General features: G+C 51.4%; 1 protein-coding gene across 3 annotated transcripts in view; it reads right to left on the bottom strand.

Moving 5' to 3' along the window:
- Positions 1 to 13,351, bottom strand: part of PHF2 (PHD finger protein 2) — a 94,566-nt gene that overhangs the window by 80,111 nt on the left and 1,104 nt on the right. The gene's annotated exons all lie outside the window — the stretch shown is intronic.

Here is a 13,351-nt window from a genome sequence, read left to right as displayed (position 1 = left end):
GGATGGGCTCCAGCGGGCCCTTGCCCCAGACTCCCAGGAGGCACAAATGCAAGGTGTAGGGCCTGGAGCAGACATGTGCTGCTGCCCCCTGAGGTGAGCGCCTTTTGATGGACCCTATCCCAGAGGAGACGGGGGCCATGAGGTTAGGTTGGTACAAGCTGGGCCTCAAGGCACACTTCAACAGCAGCCAGCATGACCAGTGGGCAGGGAGTGTGGTGAAAGGACACTGGCTGTGCTTGATCACCTCCAACCTAGGGGTGAGTTGGGAACACTGAGCATCAATGTTGCCATCCCTAAATCAGGGACCTCGCCTGGCTCATGGAGCGGGTCCTGAGGACAAGATGAGGCACACACATACCTTGGACCTCACTGTGCAGAGGGCACCAGAGCCCTCCGTCCATCCCAGGGACACTCACACTGACAGATACCCGCAAGCACAGCATTAGGCCTTGTCCATAGTTCCCCCCGACAGACAGGACACTTCCGGGAAGGCCTTGAAGGATTCTCTTGCCAAGCGACGGGTAAGAATGGCAGGCTGCCAAGTGTTGCTGGGTGACCTCGCCAAGAGCCTTTTCCTTCACTAACTGACAGTGTGTGCAGATCACGGTGAACAGGCCGGTGCCGGGAGGTGACTGCGCGCTCCCAGAGGGGACACGCTGGTACAACAAGGCTCTGTGACCACGTGCCATCATCCAGACCAGCGGCCTCATCACAGGGACCGTCTGCGCAGGGATTCCCCCAAGAGTTTAAAATGAATCTGAATCCTGGAACCCCGGAGTGTTGGGGGGGAAGTGGCAAGGAGACAACCAGGCCCAGCTCTGCCACCCCTCAGGTCTCCAGTGGCCAGCTCTGAGGGCGGCTGAAGATGGGCTGGATCCTGATCCTTGGTTCCAACAAGGGACCTTGGAGAGCTGGCCGGGCCGCCCCGGTAACACAGAGGTCCTGCGGAAAAGGCAAATGGGCAGGCAGGGAAGGGAGGCCCCGGCAGGATGACCCCAGAGTGGGGCAGGCCTCTACCAGGACAGGCATCAGGCCACCTCCTCCTGACCCCAGAACCTCAAGGCCAGCTGGTCACAGCCTCCCACTGCAGACAGGCAGCCCGGCCACACAGCGAGGTGTTCTGGAATGGGGGCCGACAGTCGTCACTCACCGAATCACAGGAGGCACAGGGCTTCCCGCACTCAAACGTGTGCTGCTCAGGACTGGGGGCAGGGGGGCTTCCCCAAGGGCAGAACCAACCAAGAGGGTTCCAGCCCATCTGTGGGGAACACCCCAGGGTCTGGAAAGAGCACCAGGCTGAGAAAGGACACAGACTGCTGGGCAGCCTCTGTTTCTCGTTTGTGAAAGAGGGGCTTGGACCAAGTCTTCCCTGGGAGGCCCAACTCGCACATCCTATTCCAGTAGTGTGGCGGGAGGGCGGGAGCCATTCAAGTGGATGGTGGTAATGTTGGCCCCTAAGGCAGAGCGTAAGAGTGGGGGCGGGGGAGCGGGGAACTGCTCTCTTAGCTTTTCAGAGAGGCAGTGCAAAAAGCACTCTAATTACATCTTTCTTTTCCAAAGAGTAGTTTGAAATCTAATAAAACAATACAAGTCTGAGATCTAGAAGAAACTGTGAAAGGGAACCAGCACCATGATCCTAAATGGTAGCCCTTGTGATCAGGACCACGTAGAGAGCGCCCCATGTCCGTGTTGCAGGGACCACCGCAGGGCTGCTGGGTGACACTCAGCTCCCTCACGGGGTCACAGGTAGCCCCGCGAGCTGTCAGGGTGCCCTCACTGGGGCTGGGGTCCTAGGTTCAGGGATGTGTGAAGGCGCCTGGGGGGAGGCCTCACGAGCTGGAGACATGGCTCCTCAAAGGTACACAAACCCTGAAGGATCTTCAGGGTCAGGATCAGAGGACAAAGGGGTCCAAGAAGCCACCACAACTGGAGCAGATGGGTGTGCAAGGCTTCCAGTAAACCTGGCTCTGTGGGGAGGACTAGGGGTAGGAAGTGCATGGCAATGGAGCGACATGGACTCCAGGGCTGTGACCAGGGTACGCAAGTGATGTGAAATGCTAACAATCAGGTAAACTGAGCCGGGGCATGCACAAACTCTACCATGGCTGGGACTTTTCTATAAACCTAAAACAAGTCTAAAATAAAAGTTTATGAAGAAAATAAAAGCAAATGAGGCTGACTTCACAGTAAGACCCAAAAGGAAGGGAGAGGGGATATTTAGCAAACAAGTGAGCTTTCACCCTCTGCCAGCCCCGGAGGTTCGCAGGGGCTCAGAGTACTGCTGCCGCAGGAGAAGGGAGAGGACGGGAGTGCCCCCCGCTGCCCAGACCCACCAGAGGAAGGCTGCCTCTCATTTCACTTCTCAGATTCAACCTGCTCTTTTTGTCTTTATTAGAAAGCATCTGGGCCACTTACAAAATCCCACAATTGTAGGGAGAAAAGGATTTAAAAGTGAGTGAGCTTAATAATTAGACAACTACAAACTGAAATGATAATATAATAATATATAATACAAAAACTGCACTACAAAACCATAGTGAGATACAATTTTTCACCTTCCAGACTGAACTGACAAAAGATCAAAAAGTTCAGAAAATGTGCCGCCAGTGTGTAGAGAAATCTCTACAACCTATCTGGCGATTTTAAAGCCTGAAATGCTTCCCTTCAACTCAGCACCTTTATGTCTTGGAATGTATCCAACAGATAAATTTGCCCATATGCACACGTAACCGTATGTACCAGGATGCTCCCTGGGCAAAACTGCAGTTGCTCCAGATGAGAAACAAGCTTAACGCCAACCAGGCCAGAGGAGACGGGGAAAACGCATCCCTGAGCGCAGCCCACACAACAGAGCCCTGTCTGAGAACCATGTCCCAGGCAGAGCCATGCCCGCAACGTGTGTCTGTGTGCCTATGTGCCTGAGAAAAGAGAGGGGGGGGTGGTTGCCTGACACAAACGTTGTCTAGACAGAAATCTCTCTGCAGTTTTTCCTAAGGGGCTGCCATCGAGTTGGTTCTGGTGAGAAGACAGCTTTTCACTACATATTCTTTCATACTCCTTTTTAAAAACCCATGTCCTAGTGTTCCATTTGCAAATTTTTCAATTAACTATTTTGAAGTGAATAAATGCAGTTATTCCTTATCACAATAAACATAAGAAAAGAAAAGGGGTCAGAAGCTCCACTTTCTACCCAATAAAGGTGAATATGTTTCTGCAGAAGTTCAGTCGCCCCTTGCCCTCAACTGGCGGCAACTGTGTCCCTCAAGGGACATCGGCCATGCCTGGAGGCACTTTTGCTGTCACAGCTGGTGGGGGCGGGTGCTACCGGATTAGTAGGCAGAGGCCAGGGATGCTGCTCCACATCCTGTACAGCAAAGAATTTTCTGGGCCCAATGTCCACAGAGCCCAGGCTGAGAAACCCTACTCTAACGTACACACTATTTCCCCAGACGTGTCCAGCCTGGGGTCAGTTTCAATTATTAAAAAGTTGTTTCTCAAATTGAATGCAAATCTGCCTGCCTCATTCTCCAAGCTTCAATCCAGCACTTGGTTTTTTCACAGTCCCGAGGCTGGGACGGCTGCACCTCCGGAGCTCAGCCGCTGAGCGCAAGGATGAGCAGAGCCATGTGGTGCTCTCTGGTCCCACCAACACCCACCTTCTATACCAGAGGGTCACATCATCTGTGGACGAAAGGAAAGGAACCACGTGCCCTGTGGAGCTGGAGAAGGGCATGGGATGGGCAGGCTGGGACACGGCATGGGGGGCCTGGGAAAGTGGCTTCATGGCTCCCTGCTCCAGGGTCTCTCCCTCACTTCTGCCCAGCATTACCTTCAGGCCCCATAGGGATTTTAGAGAGTCGGGGTTGGGGGAGTGGCTATGGGACTTGGGAGGGGACATCTCAAGGCCAGGAGAGGGCCACACAGCGCACATTGGGCAGAACTGGGCTGAGAACACAGGAAAAGCATTTGTACCTGTCTTTTGGGGCAGAACCCAGGTAAAAGGTCCTCAGAGCCCTAATCCCACACCTAGCTGTGGCTCAGTGAACGGGGGGCTGATATGACCGGCCCCTAGACTCACAAAGATGCCCCACCCTCACTTAGTGAGCCACCCCCAGGTTTACCTGTCCACCTCCACATCTGGAGCCAAGGACTGAAATGCAAATGCCTGATGCTTGTACAGTGGGCAGGTGGCAGGCGCCCTGGCAGCCAGGGGTCCAGGTTGCTGAGGGGGATGCTGGAGAGGCCCAGGGGCAGTACCAGGATCAGATGGGGGCCGGCTACACAAGCACCCAGACTGGGATCGAAAGGTCACCATGATAACACAGTACCATGAGAACCAGGAGGCCGAACAGCAGCTAAGACTTCCACCTTCCAACAGCATGGGTGAAGTATGGGGAGAGAGCAGTGCCTGGCAGACTTCGAACTTGCCAAGGGGAAGTCAGAGTGGCAAAGCCGCATGTGCCACTTATCAGCCAGTGACCCAGGCTGGCTGCTGGCCCTCTCCGAGCCAGAGTCTCCTAAGCAGACCCAAGTCTAGTGCCCTTGGGGAGCTGCTGAAAGGACAAGGTGTTGACAGAAAGTATCTGTTGCTGGGAGCAAACAAGAGGCAAGAAACACCCCTCACCGTCCCAGGTGCCCCTTTTTTTACGAGCTATAGCTCCAAAACAGCTGGGAGATTAGCCATAGTTATGTCAGACTTTCCAGGAAAGAAACTCTACAAGCACCAATGGCAAATAATCCTGGAGTTTTGCAAATGTCAGCAGAAGGATGTTTAGTGAGAACCCACCCCGAGCTCTGATGCACACCCACTGTGTTGCCTCATGCAGTGCTGAGGGATCCCCCTCCCCACAGGGTTTGGGGAGCTCGCTGCACACCTCCCTGGGCGTTGTTCATCTGGGAGGCACACTGGATCAGGCTGCAGTTTCTTGATTATTCCAGGGTGCCAAAAGTCATGCTGCACCAGGCCTCAGTCTCTTCTGCAGGAAATGGGAGCTGAACCCCTAAATCTGTGTCATCTCTCCAGCTGATGGCAAGTCAGCCCAGGAGGGTGGTGAGATGGGGTCTGGGCAGGGAAGGGTCCTGTGCCTCACTGGGACACGCTCGTGTCCCCAAGAAGCACTTTCTCACTGCCCTTCCCACTTAGCCCAACTTCCCTGAAATTCACATTCAGACTCTGACTCGGGGGGTAGTTCTAAGGGGATGGATAAAATGAGAGGCAAATTCACAAAGTTACAAGATGATTTTCAAGTATCAGAGTTCGTGTAGCTGGGCTGGTTGTACATCAGTCTGGGATTGCCAGCCCAAGTCTGGCTGTCCCAAGGGTAGGTATCTGTGAGCTCAGACCTGGCCCCAGGGCACTCTCCAAAGCCCATCCAGCCATTCACACTTAACCGGCACCATGGGACCTGTGCCCAGCCCACGGTGTGTAGGGCACAAGAAGAAATGAGTTCCACTCTGCACTTCTGTGTGAAGCAGAAAACGGCACCACACTTGAAGGACCCAGGCCAGAGACTGTGCCCAAAGCTTCCTAGGCACTTGGCCCACCCCAGCATAAGGCTCACGGTTTAGTCAGCAGCTTGGGCTACCATCCCAGAGGCTTGTTCACTGCCCTCATGTCCTGCTCAACCCAAGGAGCAGTGCCGACCCATGCTACAGGTTTGCATTCACTGGGACCTCCTGCCTTCTGGGGTCCTGGGCACTGTCCCCTGTCATTAACATCAATGAAGGGGCGCTGGCAGGGGGAGCTCCAGGACACACACACTGCTGCTGTCCCAGCCTATCATGCTGTAGTGTTAACCTCAGGGAGCTGATCTCTCCAGCCTCAGTTTGCTTGCCTCCCAATCAGAGCAGCCCACCACCACCAAGCCCTCAGGGGCAGTGGGAAGTTCAGCAAGGCCATGTGCAATACATGCCCAGCAGTGGGCCCTGATCTACTCAGTGGCAGCTTCCTCAACAGTCAGGGTAAAGGAGATAAAGACCTGCATGGCGACCCCCACGCAATACAAGAAGGAACCCCCCAACACATGTGTATGAAAAATGCCTAGCCCAGGATGTGACATAGGCAAGGCTCAACAAACACTTAAGATTAAAAAAGAAAGCAGCACCCCCCCCCCAGGGCATGCACACACACTCTGGACACAGGACATCCACAAGCACCCAGCTGAGTGTGTGCACACCCCAGCACATGCATGAACACCCACACCCCACACATGTCTGTTTCTGGAAAGTCAGCTGCCACATGTTAAAGGGTGATTTTTTTTTAATAAAAAGGGTAAAAGCACCGGCAGTGAACAATACAAAAAGGAAATTACAAAAACAATCCCACTTACAATTGCATCCAAGGGAATTAAGTACCTAGGAATAAACTAAATCAAGAATTTAAAACTTGTACACTGAAAACTACAAAACGTTGCTGAAAGAAATCAGGGGATACCTAAATCTAAATAAATGGAAAGACATCTCATGCTCATGAATCAGAAGACGTAATACTAAGATGTCAATACTACCCAAAGCGATCTACAGATTCAATGCAATCCCTGTCAAAATTCCAACAGCCCTTTTTGCAGAAATGGAGAAGCCAATCCTCAAATTCATATGGAATTGCAAGGAGCCCCAAAAAGTCAACATAATTTTTTTAAAAGAACAAGGTTGGAAGTCTCACACTTCCTGATTTCAAAACTTACTACAGGGCTTCCCTGGTGGCACAGTGGTTGAGAGTCTGCCTGCCGATGCAGGGGACATGGGTTCGTGTCCCGGTCTGGGAAGATCCCACATGCCGCGGAGCGGCTGGGCCCGTGAGCCATGGCTGCCGAGCCTGCGCGTCTGGAGCCTGTGCTCCGCAACGGGAGAGGCCACAACAGTGAGAGGCCCGCATACCGCAATTAAAAAAAAAAAAAAAAAAACTTACTACAAAGCTACAGTAATCAAAACAGTGTGGTACTGGCATACGAACAGACATACAGACCAATGGAATGGAATAGTGTCCAGAATTAAATCCTCATGTATATGGTCAAATATTTTTCAACAAGGCTACCAAGACTTTTGATAGGGAAAGAATAGTCTTTTCAACAAATGGTTCTGGAACAACTGTATACCCACATGCAAACAAATGAAGTTGGATCCCTACTTCAAATCTTATATAAAAATTAACTGAAAATGAGTCAAAAACTAAATACAAGAGCTAAAACTATAAAACTCTTAGAAGAAACCAAAGGGGTAAATTTTCATGACCTCAAATTTGGCAATGGATTCTTAGATATAACACCAAAAGCATAAGCAACAGTAGAAAAAGACAAATTGGACTTCACCAAAATTAAAATGTTTGTGCATCAATGGGCATAACCACAGAAGTGAAAAGACAACCCACAAAATGGAAAAATATGTGCAAATTTTGTATCTGATAAGGGTCTAGTGTCCAGAATATATAAAGAACTCTTAAAATTCAAAAATAAAAAAAAGAACCCAATTTTAAAATGGGCAAACTGTTGCAACAGACGTTTCTCCAAAGAAGATATGCAAATGGACAACAAGCACATGGAAACATACTCAACATCGTCAGCCATTACAGAGATGCAAAACAAAATCATAATGAGATACCACCTCTCACCCACTAGGACGCCCATAATTTTTAAAATAGAAAACAACAAGTGTTGATAAGGATGAGGAGAAATCGGATTGCTCCTGCATTGGTAGTAAGAATGTAAAACGGTGCAGCTGCTGTGGAAAAGTTTGTTGGTTACTCAAAAAGTTAAACATAGAATAATTATATGACCCAGCAATGCCCTAAACAATTGAAAACAGGTCTTCAAACAAATATTTGTACACAAATGTTCACAGCATCACTACTGACAATAACTATAGGTGGAAAAAGCCCAGGTATCCATAAACAAAGGAATGTATATACAAACTGTGGTATATCCTTACAATGGAGTATTATTCAGCCATAAAAAAATCAGTGAAGTTCTGATACATGCCACAACATGGTTGATCCTAAAAAACATTATGCTAAGTGAAAGAAGACAGACACAAAATGTTACATATAGTTTGATTCCATTTATATGAATGTCCAGAATAGATAAATCCACAGGGACAGAAAACAGATGGGTGGTTGTCCAGGGCTGAGAGGAGGAGGGACAGGGAAGTTGTTTAATGGGTTTTCTTTTGAGGTGACCAAAATGTTTAGGAACTAGATAGAGATAATGGCTGCAAGTCATTCTGAATGCACTAAATGCTATTAACTGTGCACTTTAAAATGGTTAATTTCATGGTATATGAATTTCACCCTAAATTTTAAAAAAAGGATGAAAGGCGGGTTTCACCATTTGCCTGGACAAACCACAGGACCTTCAGTTCTTATGCTCTGAGGTCAAAGCCAGTCACTGGCTGGAATTCTAACTATGTTTTTCCACAGATGTTTTTCCACGGATGACCCAGCACTTTGGGTGGAAGTGAAGAGACCCTGCACCCTGAAGCAGAGGGCCAAGCCCCATTCCAAAGAGCACGGTTAGGTTCACTTCCCACCAAACCAAAAAGTTGAGAACCAAGACAGGCAGAAGTACGGGAATGGAAATGGAGTGAGACAGAGAAGGAGAGGTGCAGGGATGGAGGCACAACTCTCAGTGGGAAGCCAGCGGGACACTGGGCACACCTGAGACACAGAGGGTGCTGCAGAGGGCCCAGCTTCCCTACTTGGCACCGGATGTGGCCTTCCTGCTGAGAAGATGTTTCCATCCACATAGCATTTCAAAACCGTGGACAGTAATGGGGTTTTCAGCACCCTCCGCCAAGAATATGCCAAACGCCACTTCTGTCCCTGCACCTGGCAGAGGTACGTACACCTGCTGCAGGTGAGGAGACGAGACGCCCCCCTCATCTGCTTGAAGTGGGAGGACAAGGTGGCCCACCTGGCCCACCACCCAGGTAGCTCTGAGAACCAATAAAGAGGATAACTGTGAACTAATCCTGATGCCATAAAGGCCAGCCTGAGTGTGAGCCCCGCAGCGCTATTAGTCACATCAGTCATTTAGAAGTCAATTGACGGCTTTGCCTTACCCACACCGGAATCTTAGGAGTTAGATTCTTCTAGCACACTTTGCATTGGAACATTATTTTCTGGCCAATGCTCCCTCCCAACAGCAAATCTGTTCATTCTTTTTGAAAAAGGCCCTGCCACATGGCCAGGTGCCACGAGCACAGAGGCGAGGGGATGGCCCCAGAGGATTGGGTACCCAGCAGTGGCAGGGTCCACATGAAGTACCTCAAATCTTTGCCCGATCTCAGGCCAACTGCAGCCGCACCTGAGCCAAAGCAGCCCCAAACAAATGTGGGCTGCAGTGCAGAGGCTCACACCAAGCATGTTTCTGGGCCAATATTTTCAATAAAAGCAAACATTCTGGTGATCACCACGAGCTCCAAGTCGCTTCCTTTGAGATTCATCTCATTTGGAAAGGAGCAATGGACAGGGGACATCTGCTCTGCCCTCTGTAAGTTGGCAGAACGTTCCCCCAACCTCCTCTGGAACTTCTTAAACTCACACAGTGAGAATTCCTCATTTAAAAATGATGAACCGTTATTCCTAACCACGTCAGACACGTCACAACTCCATCGCCATGTGAATGGTACTTCCCCCAGTATTAAGGGATCTCAGGTTGGAAGGCTTATTTGTCAGCTCTGATCACCTAGATTGCGACGTTGAGGCCTGACCCCCTGGCAGGCCCTCCTTTCCCTCCAAGTGCGCACACTTTGCTGGCCAACAGGGCCAGCCAACAGTCTCACTCTGTGGTACTGAGCAGCCGTGAGGGCCGAGGACTCAGGAAGAGGCTTTGCCCCAGGAAGCTTAAGGCTGGGTGGAGTGAAAGACACAGCGAGAGCCCACAAAGGCCAACCAGTCCTGGGGATGATGGGCACAGAGATAGGGCCCTGGAGAGGAGGGCAGGCAGACCCCAGGTGGAAGGACAAACACACAGGAATCAGAGGGGATCTGCACGAGGCAAGTCTAGTCAGCCCACCTTTCTGAGTACTTGCAGAATTCGACCCCTTCTGCACACCCCAGTCCCCACCCCCAGGTCCTGCCTGTCACCTCTCACCTGCACATAGGCTCCTGTCCCTCCCCACCCTCTTCCCCAACTGTGCCCACAGCAGCCAGAAGGACCCTGTCAAATCCTCAGTCCCCTCCCACTGCTGCTCTGCTCAGAGCCCCCACTGTGGCTCCTGCCTCCTAGCCACACCTGCAGGCCGTCCCTGATGCAGCTTCCTTGCCCCAAACAGTGCTTCCTCAGGGCTCTGAAACAGCTCCCCAGGCTGGCATGGAACTCCTGATCCACAAGTCTGACTCCCATAGAAAACACCCTGTAAGAGGCAAGGGAGCTGCCTTGTTACCCCAGGAACCCACAGGGCCAGCACTGCACCCCACACAGAACATGCACCCCATAGTACTTACTGAGGGATAAATGAAACTTCTGCCACTGAAGGACTTGTACAGCACCTTCAGCTTTCAAACTCTTTAAAATCAACTTTACTGATTATGCTTCCAAAAACCCTTCAAGTTTAATACAACAGGAACTTAAAGAGGGCCAGGAAGCTTCAGGATATCTGATACTTTAACAGAATCATTCCTATTTCCCACAGACAGAGACTCTTCACATCAAGATGGTGACAAGGTGAAAGGCCCAGGTCACTCCCTAGAGTGACTGGTCCGTGGTCAGATGCCTTGCCGAAGGCAGGGGTGGAAGGACACACGGGGTCTGACAGAAGACACAGTCGTGAGAAGCCCCCCAGTTCTTGTCCCTAAGTGGCTTTGTGGCCCCCTAATTGGGGAAGAAGTGTCCCAATGCCTGAGTAGTGCCGTGCTTCCCTATCAAACACACAGATAAGACAGCTCTGAAGACAACCAGCCGCAAAATCCATCCCCTCCCAGTCAAAGCCGATTCCCAGGCGATACTACAGCAGGTGCCAGTGAAGGCAGACTAGGCTGACAGGGTATCCCAGCCCCAGGAGTGACTAGCCATGGTCAAGATGGGGTGGAACACGAGCTCCTGACTTCCTGGCTGAACGAGTGCCAGCACAGTCCAGCGGAGAGACCTCCCCAAAGAATGCCAGGAGGGGTGGTCAGGCTGCTCAAAGATTCCTGCCGAGGTGGACACATCCTGGGAGCAGGTTCTTCCCCTAGAAGGGGACTGTCCCGACCATGATCTCAGCCAGAGATGCTGCTAGAGTCCTACCAGCAAAGAGTGGGCCACTGTGAGTGAAAGTAACTTCAGAGACCCCCTTCCAATCCATCCAAAATGAGGTGCATTGTAGGGATGTGAGGGGTCACAGGTGGAACAAGAGGGAGCCTGTTACTTTCACAGTTATGTTTATTTTTACAAGTACTGTCTATGGCACGTTATACTAATGTTCTACTTCAGGGAATGATATGAAGTTTCCTTGGAAAAGAAAGATTCAGGAGAGTAAGGAGACACAAGACTGAAATGGGGTCCTAGAACTAAATAAATCTGCCCGAGGCCTGGAGTTTGGTTAGCAGTACTGTCCTAGTGTTTCTGCCTCAGCATAGTTTCCATGCTTCCAGCATAATTTGATAAGATGTTAACTTCAGGGGAGGCAGGGTGTGGGATAGAAGGAAACTGTACCTTTTTTGTTAACTCTTCTTTAGGTCTAAAATTCTCTCAAAATAAGAAGTTACAAAGTATTCAAACTTCTAAAAAGTGAGTTGAGCTGTTGAATATGAAGTAAACAACAGTACAAATGATACACGGATCTGGAAAGAGTGGAGGGCCATCCATCCAGAATATCAGATTTGGAAACATGTGGATCCTGTCACCCACCTTCCTGTCACAGTGGAGAAGGGCCACACCAAGAGAGGTGGGGGGTTTGCCCAGGGCTGTGAGGGCCACATGCAGCCTTGCCCACAAAGGTCCCAACCCCTGACCCTGTGTTCCCCCATCACAGCACCTCCCCTGAGCCACCCAGGGGACTAAGGACTACAGGAGGTGTTCTGGCCTCAGGGCTCACTCACTTCCTTAAGGGACCCTTGATTAGATGCAGAGAAGATGTGCCCCATGGCAGGGGGAAAGCACAGCCCCCTTCAGACCCTAGGGCGACCCCACATAAGTGGAAATGAATCTGTGCTGATCAAAATGATCTGTGCGTATATCAGATCAAATCAAAGACCTCACATGAAAAATAAGAAATAAAGAAATAAGACCTCCCAAAAACATCCCCTTTAAGGTGTCAGGACGCATCTTTCTCCCTGCCTCTGCCTAAGCCAGTCAAGCAAATGCCACCAGCCCCTCAGGCCAGCCCTCAGCCCCTTTCCCCTGCCTGCCCCGCATTCTTGGGTCTCTCCCTACCTCCTCCACTCCTCCCACCCACTACCTCCCTTCTCAAAGTCTAGCTCAGAACTGGTCTTGCCTTCCCCACCCAGAGGAGAGGGCCCCTGGGCAGCCAGACAAGGGTCCTCCCAGGCGTTCACACTCCCCCAGCCTGGGCACCTAGGGAGTTCTGCAGGCCCCCGGTGGGGGTGGGGAGGAGGGAGAGGCCCTACCACTTTCGTGGCACTCAGGGCCCGCTTCTCAGTATCTCTGGAACTGAGGAGCCATGAAGGATCACATGGCAGCTCTCACCCTTGATCCAGCCACGAACTCTGAGAGGATGCCAACTGGTGGGTGTGCATAGTAGCAGTGTTCTGGGCTCCTCTGCTCTGTGGGGTCTCTGCAACCCTGGACATCCACAGGAAGGCAGCCCAGGAAGCCCAGGAGATTTCAGTGGGAGTCCCTGTCCCATGGAGTCCCACCCATCCTCACTGGGGTCACCGTCACAGGCGCTGAGCTGGGAATCAGGCCTGGTGCTGATCAGCCTGAGCGAGCCCTGTCACATCTGGCTGCCTGGCTCCCCACATGTAAACTGGCAGGACTAGACACCACAGTCCATGTTTAAGGGCCACTGGCCCATCCACAGTTAAAGCCAGGGGGAGGCTCTCCTCTCTGGGGGTTGAGGGACCACCTACCACCACACACCCATCTCCTGCCCCCAGCCCTGCTCCTGCTGGGTTTAAGACTGGAGCATAGGAGAGTACACTACCCCGGCCAGCCTCTGGCGGTCCCGCTGAGGCCCAAACACATGAGAACCTGTTGGAGCAGTTTGGGCACCAGTATCACCTCCTCTTCCTCCTCCTCCACTTACTTCTGGGTGGGAAGGGGCCTCGGGTGGGAAGGGGCCTCGGGCTTTTGAAAACTCGGCACAGGGCCAGGTCATGGTCACAGGCAAAGGCCAAGCTTTACCTCCCCCCACCCCATCTTCCTCTGAGAGCATAAGGTCAAGTGAAAACCAGGGTGGGCCTGTGTCTGAAAACAGA

The sequence above is a fragment of the Tursiops truncatus genome, chromosome 6 (assembly GCF_011762595.2).
Source record: "Tursiops truncatus isolate mTurTru1 chromosome 6, mTurTru1.mat.Y, whole genome shotgun sequence".
In the NCBI taxonomy this organism is placed as follows: domain Eukaryota; kingdom Metazoa; phylum Chordata; class Mammalia; order Artiodactyla; family Delphinidae; genus Tursiops; species Tursiops truncatus.
This window is presented reverse-complemented; position numbering and strand designations above follow the sequence as displayed.